Source organism: Fringilla coelebs (assembly GCF_963513975.1).
Source record: "Fringilla coelebs genome assembly, contig: SCAFFOLD_48, whole genome shotgun sequence".
Lineage (NCBI taxonomy): Eukaryota > Metazoa > Chordata > Aves > Passeriformes > Fringillidae > Fringilla > Fringilla coelebs.
The window spans coordinates 668,264-677,633 of NW_028167398.1; the positions used below are offsets into that span (position 1 = coordinate 668,264).

At 51.5% G+C, this 9,370-nt stretch overlaps 1 pseudogene across 1 annotated transcript; it reads right to left on the reverse strand.

Annotated features, from left to right (window-relative positions):
- Nucleotides 1-8,217: 8,217 nt before the first annotated feature.
- Nucleotides 8,218-9,124, reverse strand: LOC311165982 (olfactory receptor 14J1-like; annotated as a pseudogene). Its single transcript has one exon. The product of its transcript is annotated as an olfactory receptor 14J1-like (transcript).
- Between the last annotated feature and the right edge of the window lie 246 nt (nucleotides 9,125-9,370).

Below are 9,370 nucleotides of genomic sequence, written 5' to 3' on the forward strand. Positions count from 1 at the left end.
AACAAAGAAGCAACAGGCCCCAGCCCCAGCCCCCATCTCAACCAAACCAAACCAAACCCAACCAAACCAAACCAAACCAAACCCAACCAAACCAAACCCAACCAAACCAAACCAAACCAAACCCAACCAAACCAAACCAAACCAAGCAGCCCTGCTGTGACCAAGCCCCTTCCCCTCTCTCCAGTCCGTCCCCTCCCCATTGGCCCCATTCTGACCAAACCAAACCCCAACAACTCCCAAACAGGAAAACAAAAGAGGCTACAAAACCCCAACCAGAACAAAGCGAGCCACAGCTCTTAAAATCTTACCATCAAGTCCCCTCCCCCCAACAAAATTAAAACTAAAAACTTCTACAACATACAACCCATACAAAATAATGCTACAACTAAAATTAAACACAAAAAAAACCCCCAAAACCAACCATAAAACCAATCCTAACACAACCCAACCACAGCTTCTGCAACAAGTTACTGGCAGGTCAGGTGTTAACCCTTTCAATACTTCAATCCTCCCTCGAGTAAAAGAAAAACAAAATAAAAGCATTTAAAAAAACCAGTATCAAACCATCAAAGCCAGTAAAGAAGAAATGAAATCCCAATTAAAAAAGAAAAAATACCTTAATCTTAAAACTGAAATCCTCTTACAAACTTTAAAGAAAAAGCTCTTTTTTTATAACACATAAAACTATTAAAAAAAAATTCAAAGTAATATCAATCAAAAACCTCCATAATAGATTAAAAAATGTTAAATTAACTGTATTTTCATCAAAAGTTTAAACAGAAAAAAAAAGTAATGCAGTACACCCAAGAGAAGATTTCTATTCCCGAGATAAAAATAATTCTAAAAATAAATACTAAAAACGTTTACCTTTAAATTACTCATCTTTAAAACAATACCCCATAAGTCAACATGGTCCATCAACAAGCTGTAAAAAAGCTTGTAGCAATAAAAACAATTTCACAATAACAAAGTTCCCCAGACAACTGTTATCCATGACAACATTAAGAACAACCCTAAAAATATTTTTCCTCTTATAAAAACACTTGTAGAAATTTTAAGTTTTGTTTCTTTACCTTGGCAGTTAAAAAAAAGTCGTTTAAAAAATTGTTAAAAAATAAGTGTTCTAAAGAATTTATTTTAATGCTTACTATCTTTTTTCTTTCAGTTACTTTTAATAAAATTTTCTTTATACCCCTTTAAAATTTTAAGCCTACTTTGCCTTTCTCCTAATCCTATCTCACGACAAAATGAATACATAAATAATTAACCGACACTAAAACCCATCACAGTCATCAATCCATTAATTAAGAAATCTCAAGATTAGAAAAATCTTAAATTAACAAACCAAAACCACTACAATGTCAAAATAAACCTTTTGCCAAACTTTCTCTGATTTTCTAAAGTTCCCAGTAAAGGCTGTTTGGTTGTTTTGAGCTCCTGAGAATCTCTTGTAGGTATTTCTCCAGTGAGTCCAACTCAGAGTACACAAACAATTGTAATTCCTTTTAAATGTCTCCTTGAGAGAGTAGTTTGGGGGATGAGAGTCAGGGCTTTCTGTCCTGCTTGGAACAGCCCAGGCAGGGCTTTCCCAGCCACATTCCACACTCCATTTCCCAGCTGGAGCCCCTGGTGCCTCTGAGTTGTGCTGCCCCAGCCCCAGGGACGCTCTCCTTGTCTGCCCATTCCCCCACGGGCTGTGGGCAGGGATGGCCTCAGTGGGGGCTGCTGAAATCCTCAGCAACTTGGAGGCTGCTTCTGAATTTTACTGCTCCAGAGGCTTGTTCAGCCTTCAGCTCTTCAGTGCAGGAATTCAGTGTCCCAGGGCTCATTAACATTCAGAACACCTTAACAAGCCAAGCCTCTGGGAATAATTTGATTTGAGTTTCCAAATCTTTTGTGGCTAATTAGACAGATTTCAGAAGTCTATTCAAAGTGAACGTACTATATTTAAAAAGATAGTGAGAAAACATTTTTTATGTCCTGTTTAGGTTTTTTTTCATGTTGATTCATTGATATGTGCAATCTCCAATTAACACTGAATCCAAGTACCTCCTCATGCAGTTGGAATAGAGATGAAAATCAAGATCCTTCATGGCTGACAATCAATCAGACTCTGTCCCTACCCCCTCCTTACCATTTCCCCCATCCAAGCCCTGGCACTCAGAGCAGCCTTTGTGCAAATCTGAGCTGCCTCCAGCCCAGGCTGCACCTGCAGGTTTCAGCTCCTTGCCTCCCACTCCCACCTGCTTTCCCTGCAGAAGGAGCTGCCTGAGACACAGAGGGATTTTCATTTATTGCCAGCCAACAGAGCCAAGGGAAGGCACAGCTCCATCAAATGCAAAAGTCATTCTTCTCCCTGGCTCTGCCCTGACCTTGATCCCCACAGCCTCTCCTATTTCCTTCATCCCTGCATTGCCAGGGACTTTCAGGGACAAGGGAGCTCTGCTCTGGCTATGGAGGGAGGTCCAAGTGCAGCCACTGGAGTGGGAACCACAACTCATCAGGTTTGTGCCCTTTGAGGTACCAGGAACTGGTGGGACTCAGAGGCACAGAAAGGTTTCTCTTCATGGCCAACATAAAAAATGTGTGAACATGATAAAATTTGAGAGACATCAAAACCCTTCTCTCAGCTCCTTGTGACATTCCAGCAACATCTGACATATCCACCTTCCACATGGGACTGCCATACAAGAGGGATTTTAGACAAAGACATAAGAACAGGTTATATAAAAGATAAAACTACAACTAAGATGCTGTCTAAGGAGGTATTGGTATTTAAACTTCTGCAAGATTGGGCAACTCCATGAAGCTCAAAGCATGAATCCAGTCAAGGGAGACAAATTGGAAGGACCAGAGAACAGCTGCATGAGGAGGTCTGGGAGCAAAGGGATGGACAAAGATCCAGCTGCTCTCAATGAAGAGATGTCCTTAGACATGGCCATTTAAACAAAAGAGCTGAAAACACATGAAGGAGGAGGGCCATAAAATATTAGACTGAATGTTAGTGGCAAAGGTAGCAGGGAAGATCAGTATTTCTTCTCCTGCCATCAGCAGTAGAATCCAGTATATCCAGGAAATTCCTGTTCCTGGTGGGAAAACTTTGCCATTTCTCAAAAGTACTCAAGTGACCCAGGTGAAAAATATTTGCTTGTATATTATGAAAGGAACAGCTATTAAAACCTGTGCCCCTTTCCAGGCAGACATCAGCTGTGTGACCATGAACAGGGAGTGCCACTTGTGCCCTGAGGTGCCCAGCTGGGCTTGGATCTCTCCAAGAGCACTGAGGGAGAGCAGAGCACCTTGCAAACTGCAGGTCCCTGACAGCCCCACAGGGCTCCTGTCCAATAACATCTGCTCTGCTCCAGTCTGAAACAGGGCCCAGCATGGTGCCGGGGTGATCAGAGAGCTGAGGTGTGTGCTGGAATTCAATGCCCTCCCCATCCCGCAGCAGCCCTGCATTTCCCTGCTCCAGCCTTGGTCTCCAGCACAGCCATGGAGGCTCTTTGGGCTCTTGACAGTTCCTGCAGCCCCCAAGGGCAGCTGAGCTCTGCCTTTGGCACACTCAGCCCTGCCCAGCGCAGGCCATGCTCAGCAATTCCCTGTCTGTGCCTGGCCTTGCTGTCAGCCCCGGCAGCGGCTGCGTGGCCCCTTTGTGGCCCTGCGCTGGCCCAGCCATGGTGGCACGGCCCCTGTGCAGGCCCAGCCCAGGCCAGGAGCATTGCGTCTGGGAAGGGCCCCTGTGCCGTGGTGCCCACAGCAGCCTTGGGGCTCTGTGCCCCATGGCCTCCCTGCTGGGCAGCCTCTGCCAGCTCCTGCAGAGCCCGTGGCACCTGTGGGCCTGCACAGACAGCCCTGCCCCGGGCTCTGCCGGCCTCTGGGCCAGCAGAGAGGCAGCCAGGGCTGGCCATGGCCGGGAACAGGCCCTGAGCCCCGCAGGAGGATGGAGCTGGGCCACAGCCAAACTCAGCCCAGGGCAAAGCTGGGCTCAGCAGCCAGGACTGCCAAGGGCTGGGGACAGAGGCTGGCACTGACAAATGTCCTGGGCCCCCTCCCTGCTCTGTCCATGCCCCCCAAGGGCACAGAGCAGCCTCCTCTCTGGGGCACGTGCCTGTTTTCAGTGCCTTGCACAGGTGCTGGCCCTGCCCCACAAGGCCTGGCCTGGTTTCTGCCCCTGCACACTCAGCCAGACTGAGATGGACACTGATGGTGTTTGTGCCAGGCTCTCTGAGCCCAGCCCAGCTCCCTGCAAGCTCTGCCAGTTGCCCTGAGCTCTGGGCAGCACCAAGGGCCTCTGGCCAGCCCAGCCCAGCCGGCTCTGGCCCCACAGCTCTGCTCAGGCCAGGCTGCTCTGGGCACTGGCCCCACGGCCTCAGCCCCTGGCAAGGGCACAGCAGCAGCTGCAGCTCCCACAGGACTCAGCACCAGCCATGGGGGAAGGTGCTTGGCCAAGGCACAAAGAGGCTCCCTGGGTACCCTGCTCTCCTCTGGCTGAGGGGCTGAGAGCTCTGCAGCCCCTGCTGCCATCCCATTTGCCCAGGGCAGCACAAGAGCCCCGGCCTTGGGGCCCTCCAGAGCTGCTCCTGCTCCAGGCCCAGGGCCCATCCCAGAGCTGGGGCAGCCACAGAGCTGTGCCCATTTTTGTTCATTGCTGCTCTGATGGGGATGTACCCTCAGCCACTTGGAGGTTGCTGATGAATTTTATTACACCAGAGGCCTCTTCTTTTCTTAGCTCTTCAGTTCAGAAATTCAGTTAGAAAAGCTCATTAACATTTGTTCGAAATAAACAAGCAAGAAAAGCCCCACGGAATCACTGAAAATTTCAGTTCTTCTGTGGTTAATTACATATTTCAGAAATGTATTCAATGTGGATATAGTATATTGAAAACAATGCAAAGTGTACTGTTTTGTCCTGTTTTCTTTTCTTGAGTAATATCAGCAATGTTGAATTGATATTGACCCCCAGCATATCCAGATGCAGTCTGAATAGATATGAAAATCAAGACTCTCCATGGCTGACAATCAACCACACTTTGTCCCCACCATTTCCATCATCCAACCCCTGAGATTCCAATGGATCAGGAATGCTGTGGCCAGCAGAAGCAGGGCAGTGATTCTTCCCCCGTCGTCAGCACTGGTTGGGCAGCACAGTGTTAGGTCACAAGAACTGGCTGCCCAGGGAGGTTGGTGAGTCACCATTCCTGGAAGTGTTTAGGGAAAGACTGGATGTGGCACTCAGTGCCATGGTCTGGGTGACAAGGTGGTGTTGGGTCCCAGGCTGGACTTGATGCTCTCCAAGGTCTTTTCCAGCCTGGCTGATTCTCTCATGATTGTAACACTGCAGGGCCCTGGGGAAGCAATGGGCCATTGTGACACTGCAGGGCCTGGTGGCACTAAGAGGACCATGGAGACACTGTGTACGACATGGCAGCAGGGAACCAGGGGGCCATGGTGACACTGTGGGGCTGAATGGAAGCAAGGAGTCTGTTGTGACAGTCTGGGTCCTGGTGGAAACACAGCGGCCACTGTGACACTGCAGGGCCTTGTTGAACCAAGGGCCCATTGTGACACTGGGAATCAAGGAGACCCTTGGGAGAGCCTGGGGACAATGGAATCAAGGGGCCATTGCTCCATTGCAAGGAACCCTAGGAACTGAGGAAACAATTGTGACACTGTGGTGCCCCATGGAACCAAGGGCCCCTGGTGACACTGCAGGATCTTGTGTCACCAGGGCTCCATTGTGACACTGCAGCACCAAGGCACTCTGAGGCTTCATGGAACCAAGAGGCCACTGTGACCCTGCAGGGCCTTGTGGAACCATGCAGAGCATTGTGACAGAGCAGGACCTGCTATCATGATGAGGCCATTGTGATACTGCAGGGCCCCATGGAACCAAGGGGCCAGTGCTGCTCCTCTGGGACTGATGGAATGAAGGAAACATGTTTGACACCGTGGTGGCCCTTGGACCAAGAGCCCATTGTGACACTGTGGAACCAAGGAGAGAATTGCTGCACTGCCAAACCTCATGGAATCAAGGATCCATTGTCACCCTTCAGGACCTTGGGGGACCAAGGGCCATTATGACACTGTGGGGCACAAGGATCCAAGGGACTTTGTGACACCACGGGTGCCATGGAACCAAAGGGACATTGTGACACTGGGAGGCCTCAAGGAATCATGGAAACCATTGTGACACTCTGGGGCCTCAAGGAACTGTGGTGACACCAAGTTGGCTGGCAGTGTTGATCTGCTGGAGGGTAGGAGGGCTCTGCACAGGGCCCTGGACAGGCTGGATCCAGGGACCAAATCGAACAAGGTCAGGTTTAACAGGTTTTCCCCTGTGCTTGGCACTGGTTGTGCAGCACCTGGAGTGCTGTGTCCAGTCCTGAACCCCCCAATTTAGGAAGGACATGGAGGGGCTGGAGCATGTCCAGAGAAGGGCAACAAGGCCAGTTAGGGGTCAGGAACACAAGTGCTGTGAGGAGCAGCTGAGGAAGCTGGGGTTGTTTATCTTGGAGAGGAGAAGGCTCAGGGAGACAAGGTGGTGTTAGGGCAGAGCTTGGACTTGATGATCTCCAAGGTCTTTTCCAGCCTTGCTGATTCTGTGATTCTCTGAAAGCACCCTTGGAGCAGTTGCAGGATGAGCCCTGGGCCTCCTCTTCAGAAGCTCCAGCAGCCCAGGTCCCTCAGCTTTTCCTGCCAGGCCCAAAGCCCATCCTGTCAGTCTTGCAGAGCCTCTGCAGCTCCTCCTCATTGCCCAGAACAGGGAGCCCCACAGCCAGACACAGCAGCCCAGATGTGCCCACCTGGCATGCAGTGCCTCTGGCAAGGGAGCAGCACCAGGCACTGCAGGAGCCTGCAGACAATTCCTGCAGCACTTGTAGGATGATCCTGCTGCCCAAGGGACATTCCCATGGTGCCAAGTCAGGAACTGCAATGGGGAGTGGGGCCAGAGAGGAAAGGGCAAACAGGGATGGGCTCTTTGCAGGAGAGAGAACAGGGGTGGACAAGAGGAAGAAATCTGGAGCAAGGAAGAGTAAAGAAAGCAAAGGTGAAGCCAAGGAAATGCTCAGGGCAGTTTGGGGGTGGGTGCCAGGTAGCCCCTGGCTCTGAGCAACAGTGTCTGCAGTGGGACAGGAAACTCCCAGCTGATGGGAACAAACTTTCTGGCTGACTGCAGAGGCCAGGACAAAGCTGAGTGGTTTCCCTGGTGTTTTCCCCAGCCCTTGCTGGCCCCAGGGGCTGATGGCATTTGTGCTCCCTCAGGTTTGTGTCCCCCTCACCAACAGCATGGGGGTGCTCCCCCCTGCTCTGTGTAATGCAAACTGGGGCTCCTGAGCCAGTGCTGCCATGTCTGTGCCTGCAAGGATGGGGAACCTGTGTGAGCTGGGGGAGAGGCCAGGGCTGCAGAGCAGGGATGTTGTTGGCAGCTCCATGAGGACACTCTGGGATGCTGCCCTGGGGTGTCCAGTACACTGGGGATGGATCAGCCCCTGCTCTGCTGCTCCTTCCCATCTACCCCAGGATCCTTGCAGAGCACCAGCCATGCTGTTTGCCCCCAGCTTGCCCACGGCCAGCCTGGGGCTGCTCACAGGACTTTTCTCTGCTGAGCATTGTCCTGCCTGTGTTCTTGAGAGAGCCTGGCCAAGGAGCCTGGAGCACCCAGGGCCTGGCCTGAGGCATTAGTGTTGCCACAGCAGTGCTCATGGCCTGTCCCTGCTGCAGTCCTGGCACTGCCACCCCAGGACTGTGCCCGGCCCAGAGAGCACTCAGGCCCTACAGCAACACCAGGGCCACCAGGCCAGCAGGGCAGGGCCACAGCAGCAGCACTGGCAACACCAAGTGCTGCTGCTCCTGGGCACAGCTGCTGTGCCAGCACTGATCTGCCCCCAGCTCTGCAGACAGGCATTGCTGCTGCTGCTCCAGAGAAAGCAACAAGAGGGCATCTCTGCGGAAACCTTTGCTGGGAGGTCCTTTATTTCATTTAAACCCACCAAGAGCACAGCCCCTCATTGACACTGTGGCCACAGGGAAGGAGGAGAGAAACAAAATGAGAAATTGCACAAACAATGACATTTATTTCTGGACAATACGAAAAAAGTAAAACAAAGAAACAGAACCTCCAAAAGGAAACCAAGAGGAAGTATCAAAGATGACTTTTATTACAAGTGATTTGCAGAAATTTGTCAGCACTTTAATGTTCCTGAAAGCATCCAGTCATCAGTCTCCACACTGCAGTCTTGAGCTCCTGGTTCCTCAGGCTGTAGATGAGGGGGTTCAGAGCTGGAGGCACCACCGAGTACAGAACTGACAGGGCCAGATCCAGGGATGGGGAGGACATGGAGGGGGGCTTCAGGTAGGCAAACACTGCAGTGCTGATGAATAGAGAGACCACGGCCAGGTGAGGGAGGCAGGTGGAAAATGCTTTGTGCCGTCCCTGCTCAGAGGGGATCCTCAGCACAGCCCTGAAGATCTGCACATAGGAGAAAACAATGAACACAAAACAGCCAAATGATAAACAGGCTCCAACAGCAAGAAGCCCAAGTTCCCTGAGGTTTGAGTGTGAGCAGGAGAGCTTGAGGATCTGTGGGATTTCACAGAAGAACTGGCCTAGGGCATTGCCCTTGCACAGGGGCAGGGAAAATGTATTGGCTGTGTGCATGAGAGCATTGAGAAGGGCAGTGGCCCAGGCAGCTGCTTCCATGTGGGCACAAGCTCTGCTGCCCAGGAGGGTCCCGTAGTGCAGAGGTTTGCAGATGGACACGTAGCGGTCGTAGCACATGATGGTCAGGAGGAAATACTCTGCTGAGAAGAAGAACATAAAGAAAAAAAGCTGAGCAGCACATCCTGTGTAGGAGATGTTCCTGGTGTCCCAGAGGGAATTGTGCATGGCTTTGGGGACAGTGGTGCAGATGAAGCCCAGGTCAGCAAGGGCCAGGTTGAGCAGGAAGAAAAACATGGGGGTGTGCAGGTGGTGGCTGCAGGCTACGGCACTGATGATGAGGCCGTTGCCCAAGAGGGCAGCCAGGGAGATGCCCAGCAAGAGGCAGAAGTGCAGGAGCTGCAGCTGCCGCGTGTCTGCCAAGGCCAGCAGGAGGAAGTGGCTGATAGAGCTGCTGTTGGACATTTGCAGTGCTGCAGCATGGGGATCTGAAAAAAAAGTAATCATGGAATAGTTGAGTTTCGAGAGGACTTTAAATATCCCAGCACACCTTGGAGGCACTTTCCCCCCACTGCCTGCCTAGGGCTCTGCTCCCTGGAGCTGTCCCTGCCAGCAGCTGCTTCCCTGCTCCCGGGGCTGGACCCTGCCAATGCTACCAGAGCCCAGCCCAGCCCTGGGGGCTCAGCTCTGCTCTGCAGACCCCTCCCAGCT